Source organism: Spermophilus citellus (assembly GCF_964194105.1).
Source record: "Spermophilus citellus genome assembly, chromosome: 5".
In the NCBI taxonomy this organism is placed as follows: domain Eukaryota; kingdom Metazoa; phylum Chordata; class Mammalia; order Rodentia; family Sciuridae; genus Spermophilus; species Spermophilus citellus.
The window spans coordinates 71,555,228-71,568,980 of NC_138186.1; positions in this window are offsets into that span (position 1 = coordinate 71,555,228).

Here is a 13,753-nt window from a genome sequence, read left to right on the forward strand (position 1 = left end):
AACATATCATTCTAGACTCAAAGTCTTCAAATCCTGGTCTCAGAAGGATCTAAGTGTGAAGTTTATAAAATACCAACATAACTTCTACACAACAGAACTTTAAACACAGGGTCAGTTCTGAAACAATGACTCAATTCCTGTCTTTCTTCAACTCATCCTGTTTGGCCACTTTGCTTGGCAACCAGAAATTACTTACCATGTAAGCATTTTCCAGTAATCTACAATATCAAGGTGGTAATTAATATGCTTTCAAAACAGTCATCAAGAAGTGATGTGTACATTATATCAAAATTTAAAAAAGGTTCCCATGCCTTATGATGTTTCTAAAATTAAAAAAAATCCATTCATATCTTACCACACTCACTTTTCAAAACTGGTCTCAGAACTGTTGTCCTCTTCTAAACTAAAACGCATGCCAAGGGATGCACACAGTGAAAGAAGAAACCACTCTTAAAATTAAACATATTATAAAGACAGATCCTAAACTCAACAAAATTCAGTGCTTGATAAATTTCCATTGAGTCCCAAACTACATTTGTTTTACATCAAAGTATCCTTACTCTTCTTTTAAACTTTTGGATATGACCTCAGTTCACAACTAGGGCAGCAATAATCACTTGACTTGGTTGGGTTCAACCCCTGTCCTCCTCCAGCCTTCACTGGTCTTATTGCCCCAATCTTTCCCACTACATGTGCACGTGGAAAAGGTTCCTGTCCATAAATTCACTGGAATCTAGGAAGAACCAGATGAAATGTCACATTATTTTCTCTATCCCACCAAGTCAGTCATGCTTCTTTGGAGACCCATCCTGCAGCATTTATCCCACTGAAAAAGAGTACTAGAGACTTGTTAACTGTTGGTCTATGAACCTGGAAAACTGACTCCATGTCTATCCCTTCAGCTGCTCAACACCTATTCCCACATAGCATCTCAGTGAAAGAATGAAGACATGAACAACCAAGTGCTTTGCACAGCTTTAAAGTAACAACCAGACCCTACCATGGCTCCTCAATCTGTTCTTTGCTTCATACAGGCAGTAACCTCTACAGGAAAGAATTTCTGCATGGGGTTTAAGGCACTGAGACCTGACAGGTTGGGGTGAGGGTGAAGGGTGGGTAGACTAAGGTAGAGGACACAGCTGGATTCCAGAAATACAACTGAAACACAGGAGAAGACCAAGGGAGAGACCTGGTCACTATTTTAAACTTCCCTGTATTCATCAGAGAACAGAAAAATGAGCAATCCCCAATGACTATTAAAATATATAAAAGGAACTCACTGACATGGTGCCCACACTTTGCATGCAGTGTGCAGTACAGTCTCACCGTAAGATCCTTCTTTCATTTCACCTGTGATTCATGAGGTCCCACATAGAGGAAACACCTGGAAGTGTCCATACTGTTGAAGTACTCATTGTCTTGGCTGGAAGGAATACAAGTGATCTTTATTATCTTGTTTATATTTTTCTACATATTCAGAAATTTTGCAAATAGTATTCATAACATAGAAGCCAAGTGTGGGGGATATAGCTCAATGGTAAATGCTTTCACAGAAAATTCAAGGTCCTAAGTTTGATGGTCAACACCTCAATAACAAAGCTACTATATGCATGGGTAGGTATGTTTTGTTATCAGGCTTGAAGTTCACTCCTGAGGGTTCTTAGATCAGTTTCTCAGTATCACATCTCCACTGTCTTTGCACTTGCACTAAAGGCTATGCCCCCATGTCTGGCCTTTATGCCATTGCCCTATGTCCAGCCCCTTGCCCAGTTCTCCTGGTCCTTGCCACAAGATTTCATCCCTTGGTCTTGCCTTTATGGTCCTGCCCTAGTAGACATTCACTCCATTATTCCCACTTAAAGCCATTTCTACCAAGGCTTGCCCTATTAGTCTGTCCTTTATGGGCTTGATCACATCGCTTTGCCCAGAAGTCTTCCACAGCCCAAAGCCATCCCCTCTTGTCTAGTCTTTATGGCATTGCCTTAGGGCCCTGGCTCTTGCCCTCACATCTCTGCCTTTGCCTCAAGGCCTTACCATTTTGGACTGTCCATTCCTGCTTTTCCTACATCAACTGTGCCCTGAGCCCCTCTCCCCTGCCCATGACCACAAGGCCTTGCCCCATGTCTGGCCTCTGGCCCTTACCTATGCTCCCTTTTCTGCTCCTTTCCTGTGCCCTTAAGACCTTACCAAACTGGTTGAACATACATGGCCTTACCCATCTGTCCTTGCCTCTGCCTTATCCTCCATACCCTAGGGCCCTGCCCCTTACCCACCCACCCAATCTCTACCTTTGCTTCAAGCCATTGCCATTTTGAACTGACCATTCCTACCTTGCCCACATCACTCTGCCCTGAGCCCCTTTCCCCTGCACAATGCCTTGTCCCATTTCTGACCTTCATGGTCTTGCCCTATGACCCTTGCCTATGTCCCCTCTTCTGGCCCTTTTCCATGGTCCCTTTATCTGTCCTAAATGACCTTGCCCATCTGTCCTTGTAACTTTCCCCCTCCTCCATACCCCATTACTTGACAAAAGGCACCCTTTGAATGGCCTTTATGACCATATTATAAGGGTAAAGATAATCAAGGCTAGGAAAGGGGACAGCATCTTGGGGCAAGGGCAAGAGCCCAAAAAGGGGGCAGTAGTAAGGAGGCATGAGACCTTGGCCACAAAGGCCAGTCCAAGAGGAGCCAGGACTTGGGGCAGGAGTAAGTGGGTAGAAGAGGTGACTAGAGGCCATAGGAAATGAGCAGGGGACTCTGGGAAGGATCATAAAGATAAAGCAATCGAGGCCAGAATAAGTTGTCAAGATCTTGGGGCAAGGGCAAGGGTCTAAGGATGCAGTACTGGTCAGAAACATGAGGCCCGCAGCCATAGAGACCAGTCCAAGAGGGGAAAGGACTTGGGGCAAGAGTTAGTGCAGCTGAGAAGTGGCTGGGTCTGGATTCTGGCCTTGCTCTCATAACCCTTCCCTAAGCCCTCTGCTCCCTTTCCTTGCATGCCCTCAAATCCTTGTCCCATTTGTATGACCATTAAATGGTTGTCCTTAATATTCACACATATTCTTGCTTATTTATACCTTTCATTCCAAGGCTTCATCCTATGGGTTTGGTCTTCATGACAAGACCACATTGCCCTGCCTGGAGCCCCAGATTCCATTCCCTTCAAGCCCCCAGGTCTTGTCCTTTTTGTCTGATCTTCATGGCCTTGCCTTAGGGCCATTCATCCTTCTCCCTGCCCATGGTCTTTCTCCTAAGGTCTTGCTTCATAGGTATGTCCATTATGGCCTTGAGCACACCAACTTGCCCAGAACCTCCTTCTCCATTCACTTCCCTGCTCCCAAGGCCTTTCCCCCTTACTTTGGCCTTTGTAGTCTTACCTTGTGGTCCAACACCCCCTCTTGTCTTGAGGCAAGGGAAAAGGCCAAAAGAGGGGCCATTGGCCAGGACCATCAGGGAAAGTCCATGAAAGGCAGATCAGAGGTCAAGGCACTGGAGACAAAGTAGAAATAAGTAGACAGGGGCAAGTCCATGTGTCCCTTAAGGCCAGACCAATGAGACCAGGGCAAAGCTTGGGGGCATGAACAGAATGGAGAAGGGGGCTGTGGCCAAGAAATTTTGGTCAAGGTCATGAAGGCTAAAGCAATGGGGGCAAGGCCTTGGAAGAAAGGGCATGTACAGGAACAAGGGTGAATGGTCATAATGGCCAAGTCATAAAGGCCAGACCAGTGGGGCAGAGAACTGGGGCATGAACCAGAGTCGGAAGAGGGAACATTGTTTAGGACCACAGGGCAAGGCCATGAAGGCCAGAACAGGAGAAAATGTCTTGTAATAAAGGACAAGGGCAAGAAGGAGGTAGCAGGCGGCAGGGCCGTAGGGGAAAGGTCATAAAGAGCAAACCCATGGGGGCAAGCCCATGGACACCCACGAAAGAGATGGACAGTGTGGCATGGGGCAGGCTCATAAGGGAAAATCCACTGAATACAGAGGCAAGGACTGGGGACAGGGCAAGAACTGGAATAAGCGACAAGGGTCAGAGACAGAAAGGCAATGCCATGAAGCCCTGAAAAATGAGACAAGGCCTTATGGGCAAGGGAATGGGCAGGGAGGATGGGCAGGGGGCTGGGCCATAAGAGCATAACCATAAAGGCCAGAGAAAGGAGGTGAGGCTGGGGGTATGTAAGGGCAGGAAGCAGAGTGCTTAGGGAAGGACCATGAGGGCAAGGCAATGAAGGACAGACCAGTGGGGCCAGGTCTTGTGATGAAGGACAGGGCACTGGGCCCTACAGGAAAAGCCATAAAGGCCAGACAAAAGAGATGAGGAATTTGGAGTATGGAAGGGAAGGGAGGAAGGGGCTCCAGGCAGGGCACTGTGTTCAAGGCCATAAAGGACAGACCAGTGAGGCAAGGCCTTGGGAGAAAAGCCATGGGAGAAGAGTGGATAGCCATAAGAGTGAGGCCATAAAGGCCAGACAACGTGGGCAATGTCTTGTGACATGGGCAAGAGCAGGAAGTAGGCATGTTGATCAGGGGCATAGGAAAAGGCCATGAATTCAGAACAGGGAAGAAGGTATAGTGGACCAGGACAAGGGCAGGGAGGACATAGCATGAGGCAGGACCATAGGGGAGTAAAACCATAAAGGCCAGTGAAAATGGAAGGCCTTGAAGGCAAGGGCAGAGAGGAAGTTTCAAGGGGCTGGACCATAGAGTAACACCATAAAGGCCAGAGAAAGGGGGCAAGGCCTTCGGGAAAAAGGTAAAGAGCAGGGAGGATACAGCATGGGGCAGGGCAAAGTCACAAAGGCCAATCCAATATATCAAGGCCTTAAGGACAAGGGCAAGTACAGAGACAGGTGGTCAGGGGCAGTACCCTAAAGGCAATGCCACTGAGGCCAGACAAAGGGAGAAAGGTCTTTGGTTTAGTCTATAAGAGGGGCAGAGGGCATGGCCATAGAGGCAAGGCCATGGAGTCCATACCAAGGGGGAAGTGTCTTGGGGTCAAGGGCAAGGAACCAGAGAGGGGGCATGGGTCAGGGCTATAACACCAAGGTCATGAAGGTCCCAGGAGGGAACAAGAGCTTGGGAGCATTGGAAGGGCAGGGAGAAGTGGAATGGGGCAGAGTCTATGGACAAGGGGCAGGGCAATAAGGTCAAGGACAAACCAGTGAGGCAGAGCCTTGTGTGCATAGGCAAGGGAGGGGTGGAAGGAGCAGGGGAGCTGGGCAATACGACAATATCACAAAGGTTAGACTTGGGGTCATGGTCTTTCTGGCAATGGAAAGGTCCATGAGAAGGGAGCATGGGGCAGCATCATAAGGGTAAAATCATAAAGGCTAGACAAAGGACACAAGGTTCTGGGTACAAGGGCAATGTCACAGAATAGGGTGAGAGGCCACAAAGGCAAGGCCATAAAGGCCATACCAAGGGTGCAAGGTCTTGGGAGCAAGGGGAGGAGGGGTCTGGGGAAGGACCAAAAGGGCAAGGCTATGAAGGCCAGACAAGTGGGGCGATACCAGGCTGCAGCATCAGGGGTGAAAAAACAAGCAGCCATCCCAAAAAGGGTTAAACCTGTCCACCACAGGTGTGAGGTCTTGAAGACCTCAGAGGCAAGGATAGGTGGGCAAGACAGGCGGACTGGACATAGGGTTTGGACTGGGTTGGAGGGCAAGTGGATTTGCTGAAAGGTATTTAGACATGATTCCCAACTACAGTAATGAATGAAGTCTGAGGCCGAGGTGTTCAAAGTACCAGTGTGTGATAACAGTAGGTGGGTAAACCCATCTGGGATGCTGAGTTACTAGACCAAGAAGGTGAAATGCAAGCTGTTACCACAACATGGATACAGCAATGTGGTTCAGGCCAGTTGGTGCAATGGGAGTGGACCCTTGGTTGGAAGGGCTGAAATAAATTCATAAGGACTTGGGGACAAGGCTGGCAGGTAGCATAAGGAAGAACACCCAGCATGAAAAGGCATATGGATGTATCCAAAAGTATTGAGAACTGGTGTTACGGGACACAGTGTCCTTTAGGGCAGTGGGCATGGTCAGGTGGGCAAGACCATGTATTGGGGGCTTTCTCATTAGAGAAGGCCACAGCCAACGGGACAGGTAGGACGTTGAGGGCATAATATGAAGACTAGGAGTTTAACATTTTAGTCTAGGTGAGTAAGGCCATGTTAGGTGCTAGCTCACAGAACCTCAAAGGATAAAAGTAATAAATTATGACAGGGCCACCAGGTAATGCAAGTGATCTTGATGCAGAGTCGGGCTAGTGCCAAAGTCAGGTGGATACCATCAGGTATCAAAGAAAAGGGGACTGAAGTATATAAGAACAATGCCTTGGGGCATGGACAGGTAGAATGGGGTATGAGGTAAGGCTATAAGGGCAAGGCCAGAATGGGCAAAGCTGGGGGCGGGGCGGGGTCAAGGTCAGAGGACAGCACTGGGGGTGAAAGTACATGTGGGACAATACAAAGAGTCAAAACCACATGACCACCGACAGAGGGTCATGAAGCCATCACAGACAAGTACAGGTGGACAAGGACAGGTGGGCAAGGACAGAAGAACTGGCTATAGGGTTTGGATGAGTTGAAAGTCAAGTAGGTTTGGCTAAGGGCATTTTGACTGTTAAGTATAGCCCAGCATACACAACAAAATTTTAGGGTATGAGGTTAAGGCCAAGTATGCATTAATAGCAGCAGGGTAATGCATGTGGAATACAATTATACTAGACCAAGGAGATTAAGAACAAGAGATCACCACACATATATAAGGCAAAGTCCATCAGGACAGTTGAGCATGATGGAAGAGGCCACTGGAGGGAAGGGGCTGAAACCAATTCTTAATAGGAGACAAAGCAAAGATGTAGAAGGGCAAATAGAGAAACAGCAGGTATGAAAAACCATGTAGACATGACCAAAAAGGATTGAAGCCTGGTTACATAGCCTGAGGCCAGGGATCACGGGCTTATTAGTTGGGACAGAAGGTAATGGCCAAAAGAGTATAAGCAGGAGGTTGAGGAAATGACATGAAGGCCAAGACCTTAAAAATGTTAGTCTACATGGGTAAGGCCATGTAGGATGCCAGGTCACAGGACCTGAGAAGATAAAAACAATTAATAAAATTGGTACAGAGCACTCCATCAGGTAAGTGGTATAGATGCTGGGTTGGGCTGGTGTGAAAGTCAATTGGATAAAAAAGCCAAGGTGTCAAGGTAAGGGTGATCCAAGGACTTGAGAGCAAAGTTTTCAGGTGAAGGGAAAGAGCAGGAACAGGGAGAAGGGTCATAAAGATAAGTCAATAGAGGACACACAGATGGACATGACCAGGTGACCACACTATGGGTGAAAGGACATGCATATATAACAAAAATGGCTAAACTTAAAAACCAAAGCCAGGGGTCATGAAGACTCCACAGACAAGTGCTAAGGGGTTTTGACAGGGTGTTAGTGCAATCAGATCTTGCTATGGGGCATTGAACACTGCTGTATATTCAGGTGGTACAATGAGGAAATTGGAGACTTGAGATGATGGCCACAATTTTAATAAGTCTAGGTCAGTAAAGGCAGGTGAAATACCATGTCACTAAATCCAGCAGAATGAGAACAACAAGTTAACACCTGATGTATAATCTAATTTGGTCAGGCTAATGTTCTACATATGCAGTGAGTTTGGGGCAAAGGGCCAGTGGATTATGCCTGGAGTAGGGGCAAGTTTAAGCCAGGTTGGTAAAGCTATTAGAGTAAGGTCAGGTGATTTCAACCAGGAGCTCAAGGCCAGGTGGGGTAGGTAACTACATAAAGTTAAGGTCAGTGGCACAAGGCTTGGCACTTAATGCCAAGTATGTAATTGTCAAGGTCTGAGGGTCAGATGGTTGTTGCTTGAAGTTTATGACCTTAAGTAGATTTGGGGTAGTCACAAATCTTCATTTCAGCAACTGCAAGTATTAGAGTCAATGGTCCTCTCATCTTGAGCTTTCTTGAATTTACATGGGGAAGCTAAGAGTCTCTCAGAGAACATACTATACTAAGGGAAGCTCTTAGCAGAGCAAATTAAACAGCCCCTTCTTCTTTATATACAGAGTTACAAAAAACTGTGCTGTGAATGGATAATTATGATTTCAATGCATTCCACTACTGTCATGTATGTAAGAAATTTTAAAAAATAATAATAAATAAATAATTAAAAAATAAAATATATGTAATTGAAAGAAAAAATAAAATAGCCTCCTCTTGTTATTACCCTTCTGTCATCACTCCCCTGGGCCAATGGGCCATTTGGAACAAACTCACCACTAACTCCAGGCAAAAAAGCAGCTGTAGAAAGACAAGCACCCTTGCTTCATGTCAAGGCCAATGTTGAACCTCATGTTCTCTTTGGTCATCAATGTTCCCAGCTCTTCTGCATCCCCACTATAGAAGGATTGCTCTTTGGGGTTATTTTGTTAATGATTTCCTTGTTTATGGTCCTCTTTACCCCTATACCTAACAAATGAAGAAACACTATGTAAAATACATAGGTAGGGAATGGAGTTGGAGGCAAAAGCAATTCTTAGAATGTACAGGACACATCACAAGAACATTATCTACTTACTATCACTGATGAGTCTGGCCTCCATGGCACTCAGTCAAGTTGGACCCCATCACAAAGGGACAATGCATGGGAATACAGAGTGGTCAAACACAGCCCAGTACAGAGACAGCAGTGATGCCAACTGGTGCACTTATATTTATAAGTCGAACTTTGCTCACTCACTGAAGTCACTTTCTCGTAGACACCAACACAGGTACTGCAAGAAGAATGCAAACCACCCCTTCCCAGAGGAAACACCTGGCATCCGTGTAGGGCTTCAGCCTTTCCTTATCTCCAATGCACACACTTATGTGGTCCATCTCTGATCTCATCTCAATGCCTATATTTTTATGACCCAGCTATAGCCTCATCAGCACACCTGAACCGTCCAGCTGTGGTCTTTTGCCATCCTAATGCCCAGATCTTCATGGTACAGCTATAGGGCAGGTTGCCTCTGATGTTTCTCACATCCACTCCAATGGTCATCCCTAGCTGTGATATAAAGAAAGCAATCCCAGGGAAATCCAATCCCAAGAAACTCAAAGTTTCAGAGGTCACATGGCTGCCCCCTATTACTGTAGGAGGGAGACTTACCTTCTTCACTCAGGGCTTATTCTTCTGGGACACCCCTAGCTTGGTTTAGAGCATGGTGTCCCCTTTCCTTCCAGGAATTGCTTCTTCCTCCTCATTTCAGCCACAGCTGCTCTCACAGCAGCCAACCAGCAGTGGACTTCCCTGGCCAGAGTTAACTGGCCAGCAGTGAACTGCCCGAACTTACCTGAAATTTGAGATGGGATGAGGGGCCAGTCTTTCTCTGCCAGCTTTAATTAATGAAATAAACCTCAAGGGCAAGTGGAAGGCACAAGATCCAAGGAATAAAAGCATCTAGTTGGGAATAAGAGAACGTTGCAAATCCATTGTACAATGCCAAACTAATACAGAAGTTTTAACATCACTTACAGGGGGTAAACAACTCCTGACTTGTGAACTGTCCTTTTGAGATACCCCAGGCTTGTTCTCCAGCTGTGGATCTATCAATCTTCATGCTCTACATAATGATCTTTTGATAAAATATGGGCCACTAAATAATTGTGCTTCTGTGATAGTGGGATTGAACCAGTAATACTGTAGGCTAATGACAAAGCTATCTTAGTTTGTATTCTTATACTCTGTTCTCACAAAGACCAAATCTATTGATGACCTTCTCACAGAACGACAGCAGCTTCAGTCTTCCTGGAACTGTTGCTTGCTGTCTTAAAACACCAAATGCTTCCTGGAAGCTGATCCCAAAGGACAACTGAATAATCTCATAAAGACCTCAATGACTGACACTGATGAACTACAACATGAAGCAATACCTAAGTACAGCAGGATATTATATTAGTTTGCCCCTGAAAAAGAAAAGCACTATGTTGCTGATTCAATTCCAATTTGCAAGTAATTCCAACAGCCCACTAAAGTTCTCTACAACCATAATGAAGTTTCATTAGCTATTCCCCAGTCTAAATCCTAGCAATTGTCACTCATTACTCAGGGCTCTTTAAAAAGAACCACTCATTGTCAACATCTGTTCCACTTCATTTCCCAAGATGGAATCCAAGCAGGGCAGAAAATATGAAGAGACCCTGGACTCCCCTTCTTGCCCTAAACAGAATGAGAGCCTAGCTTTCCCACAAGAACTAGTCGTATGTGATCATTTAGGACTCTGTACATCATCCAGATCTTCCCAAGACCAAAAAGGGCTCCTATGATGCAGAACTTCTAAGTCAGGCAGGCTTCAGGCTAGCTGTAAACATGCTAACTGCTGAATAGAGCTATTTAATAATTAACACCATTCAGGATCCATCTGCTAATGCAGTTAGTATAAATATTTACAAAGGGTGCATACCAGCCTGCTGAATACAGCATCCCGCCTATGGTCCCATTTCCTGTGACAAAATCTTCTCAGCATTCAAACCCCTGCTTTCCCAAGCATGGGTCCAAAATGGTGGACACTGCACTCATGTGACCCTGCTAATTTTCCTCTCAAATCATTTAGGTGTATGACAATTCCCATAATCCTGTATAAGCTTCATGGGATCTGATGTCCCTTGTCTAACACACAGCACCCCCCCACACACATCCACACATACAACTGTAACCTCCTCCTATCCCGTCCACCCTTTTCTCCTCCCCTATGTGAGCTTAGGTCTCCACTGACACTTTAGAGATTAAAAGTCCAAGGCCATGTAACAAATTACATCATTAGAGGCAATTGTCAGTATAAGACTATAATAAAGCAGATCAAATTAGAGCTTCTCTGATTTTTTCAAGATAAAACCCTTCTTGCAGGTTAGTATCTAGTAAGTACCATAAAACCTTGATCGTACAACCATAAATATTGACTTGAAAATTTTTACAGCTACACCACCTGAAAGAGACCATTCACACAATTTTCTTTGCAAATTCTTGCATTTTGTGGCCTGCAGGCTATATATAACCTATAGAAACTTGATGAAAATCATCAAAACACACAAATTATTTTTTATTATATTTTTGAAATTCCCATGAATTTTAAGATAAGTGCACTGGACTTATTTTCCAATGAAGTCTTTATACTCAAGAAACAAAGCTACTTTCCAGTAAGGAGATATCAAGCTGCTAAATATATTAACATATAATCCAATAGCAAATGCACTTCTTGGTCATAACTAAACTTAATTTTTCTTAGGAAAACCACTTGCATTTGTAGTTAATAGAAATCTAAGTTAATTATTCTCTCCTTTTTATATTAGATAAAACTATACTATTAGAAGAAGCAATAAGAGTGAAACACATTTCTAAGATACATGATGCTAGAAAAAGCTGAAACAATGAGAGTTACATGATTATTATACTTCATTTAAGCAAATCTAGTAAGGGCTCATTATGTGTCAAGATTTAAAATGCAACAGAGTCCCAACACAACCCTAATTGGATTCCATTGCTGCACTATTTTTTTAAAATACACAAGTGACCATAATTCTCTAACCCCATAGTCATGCTTAGCCCCCATAAAGCAAGTGTAAATTCCTAAGTAAAACAGAGAGGGCACAGGATACAGGTGTACCCCACCTATTACCATAACCCCTCAGAGCTCCACCCGCAAGGGCCCCAAGGCACATAGCCCTGTCACATCTCCAGGAATATCACATTCCCAAGGACTCAGGTCCAGATTGTTCTTCCCCTGAGACTCACAGGTAATGGAGACTGAGGAAAGCAATTTTTCAGCTGGGAAAGTGAAAGCAGGTGTGAAGACAATCCACTTACACTTAAGGGGTCTCCCTGAGGATGAAATGGAGGTGAGCTCATGGGTGGAAGAGTGGCCAGGGTGGGGCACAGATGTAAAAGAACCTCAGTGCCACCTGTAAAACCTCTCCCACTTCTTCTTGCAATACCCTTGCTTGACTGTTTAGACTTTCTGAATGACTGTACCACTTACTAATTTATTTTCTATTGCCCAACTCCCACCAGTGGAGAGTAAACCCCGTGAAGGCAGGATCTTTGCCTGTAAAGAATAGGGCTGAAGCAAGGCCCTTGCAATCTGGACTAACCAGATTCACAAGCCAGACCAGAGAGGAGAGTTTGAGAGAAGAATGCAGGAGCCATCCAGTAAGTATTTCAGGCTTGAGGGTCATCTAGTCTGTCAGAACCCTTCAACTCCACCACTGGGGAAGAAAGCAGCCAAAGATCACCTATAAATCAATGATCATAGCCATGATCCCATAAAACTTTATTTCCCATAGCAGGTGGTGGGCCAGACTTGGCCAACAGGCAGTGATGTACCAACCAAAACTGAAGTTCAAAAGTAAGAAAATGCCAAGATAGGGGCCCAAGTAAAGAGATGGAAGTATAGAAGTTCTAAAAAGTATAATATTAAACTTTTTCTTAAAAAGTTTGACAATAACACAAAAAAAGCTGAAAATTATGCCACCAACAAGAAAACTAAAACCAATCTACTTGAGAATATTTACCAGGCACAACGAAAAATCCACAATGGCCAAATAGAGACGAGCCACACATGTAAACAAAGAATTGGCATATTATTACGGACCTAACTGCCTCAGGAAATATTTCATAAAGTCAACATCCACTCTGACTACACAAGGGTCTGCACACCTATACATCTCAACTCCACAATCAACAGCAGGAGGCACTATAGGGACCAAAGGAGTGCCACACTATGTATCTGTGCCTGTGCTAATTAAAGAGGGGAACAAAAAGGCAGACGAGAATTCATTATTTGCCCCCTCAGGAAAGCTTTTAGAAAAACTGTCACCCTACTAATAGCTTCCATTTATATCATATAAAAAACATAAAAATGAAATCTCTTTCACAATAACCATAAAACTTAAAATAACCAGGAACAATTATAATATAAAAAGTAAAAAGAGCCAAGAAGAAAGCTACCTAACACTTCACTGAGGCATATACACATATGATGATTAGAACATACAGATACCATGTTATGGGGTTGAAAACATGAATACTGCAAATCAAATGACATGATAAATGCAACTTTAATTAATATAACAAGTCTTGAGGGTGATCTTAAGGAGTTGAGAAATAATCTGTTTTAATTATTTTTAGTTATAGATGGACAAAATACCTTTATTTTATTTATTTTTATGTAGTGCTGAGGATCAAACCCAGTGCCTCACACATGGTAGAGAAACACTCTACCACTGAGCCATAACCCCACCCCAGAGAAATAATATATTTCAGAGGCCAGTCCTACAAACAGCAACCTCTATGAATGAGAACCTGGTATAAATGTCTCTGTTCTTCTGAAACCCTCTAGAACACTCCTGGCAACAGCACCCAGATTCCCCTGCAGAAACTTTCTCTTGCTCAGTCCTTATGGACCCTGGGTGGACTTCCCTCAGAGTCTGCAATTGGACAAGGATATCAAATAATGGGCACCTCTCAAGCAACTTGTCAGGGATGAGACCTGGACCCAGGCAGGTTTAATGACATGCAACAAGACACATAGGCTAATGAATAAAGTATTTCATGGAATTCACCTTACCTATAATGCTCCTGCCCCTGGTCCTGTTGAACACTTTAGTGGCTTGGAAAACAACCGTGCCTACCAACAACCCTGATATAAAGGCCTGGACCAAAGTTATATGGCAGGTATTAAAATCACTGAACAAGGTATAAATCCA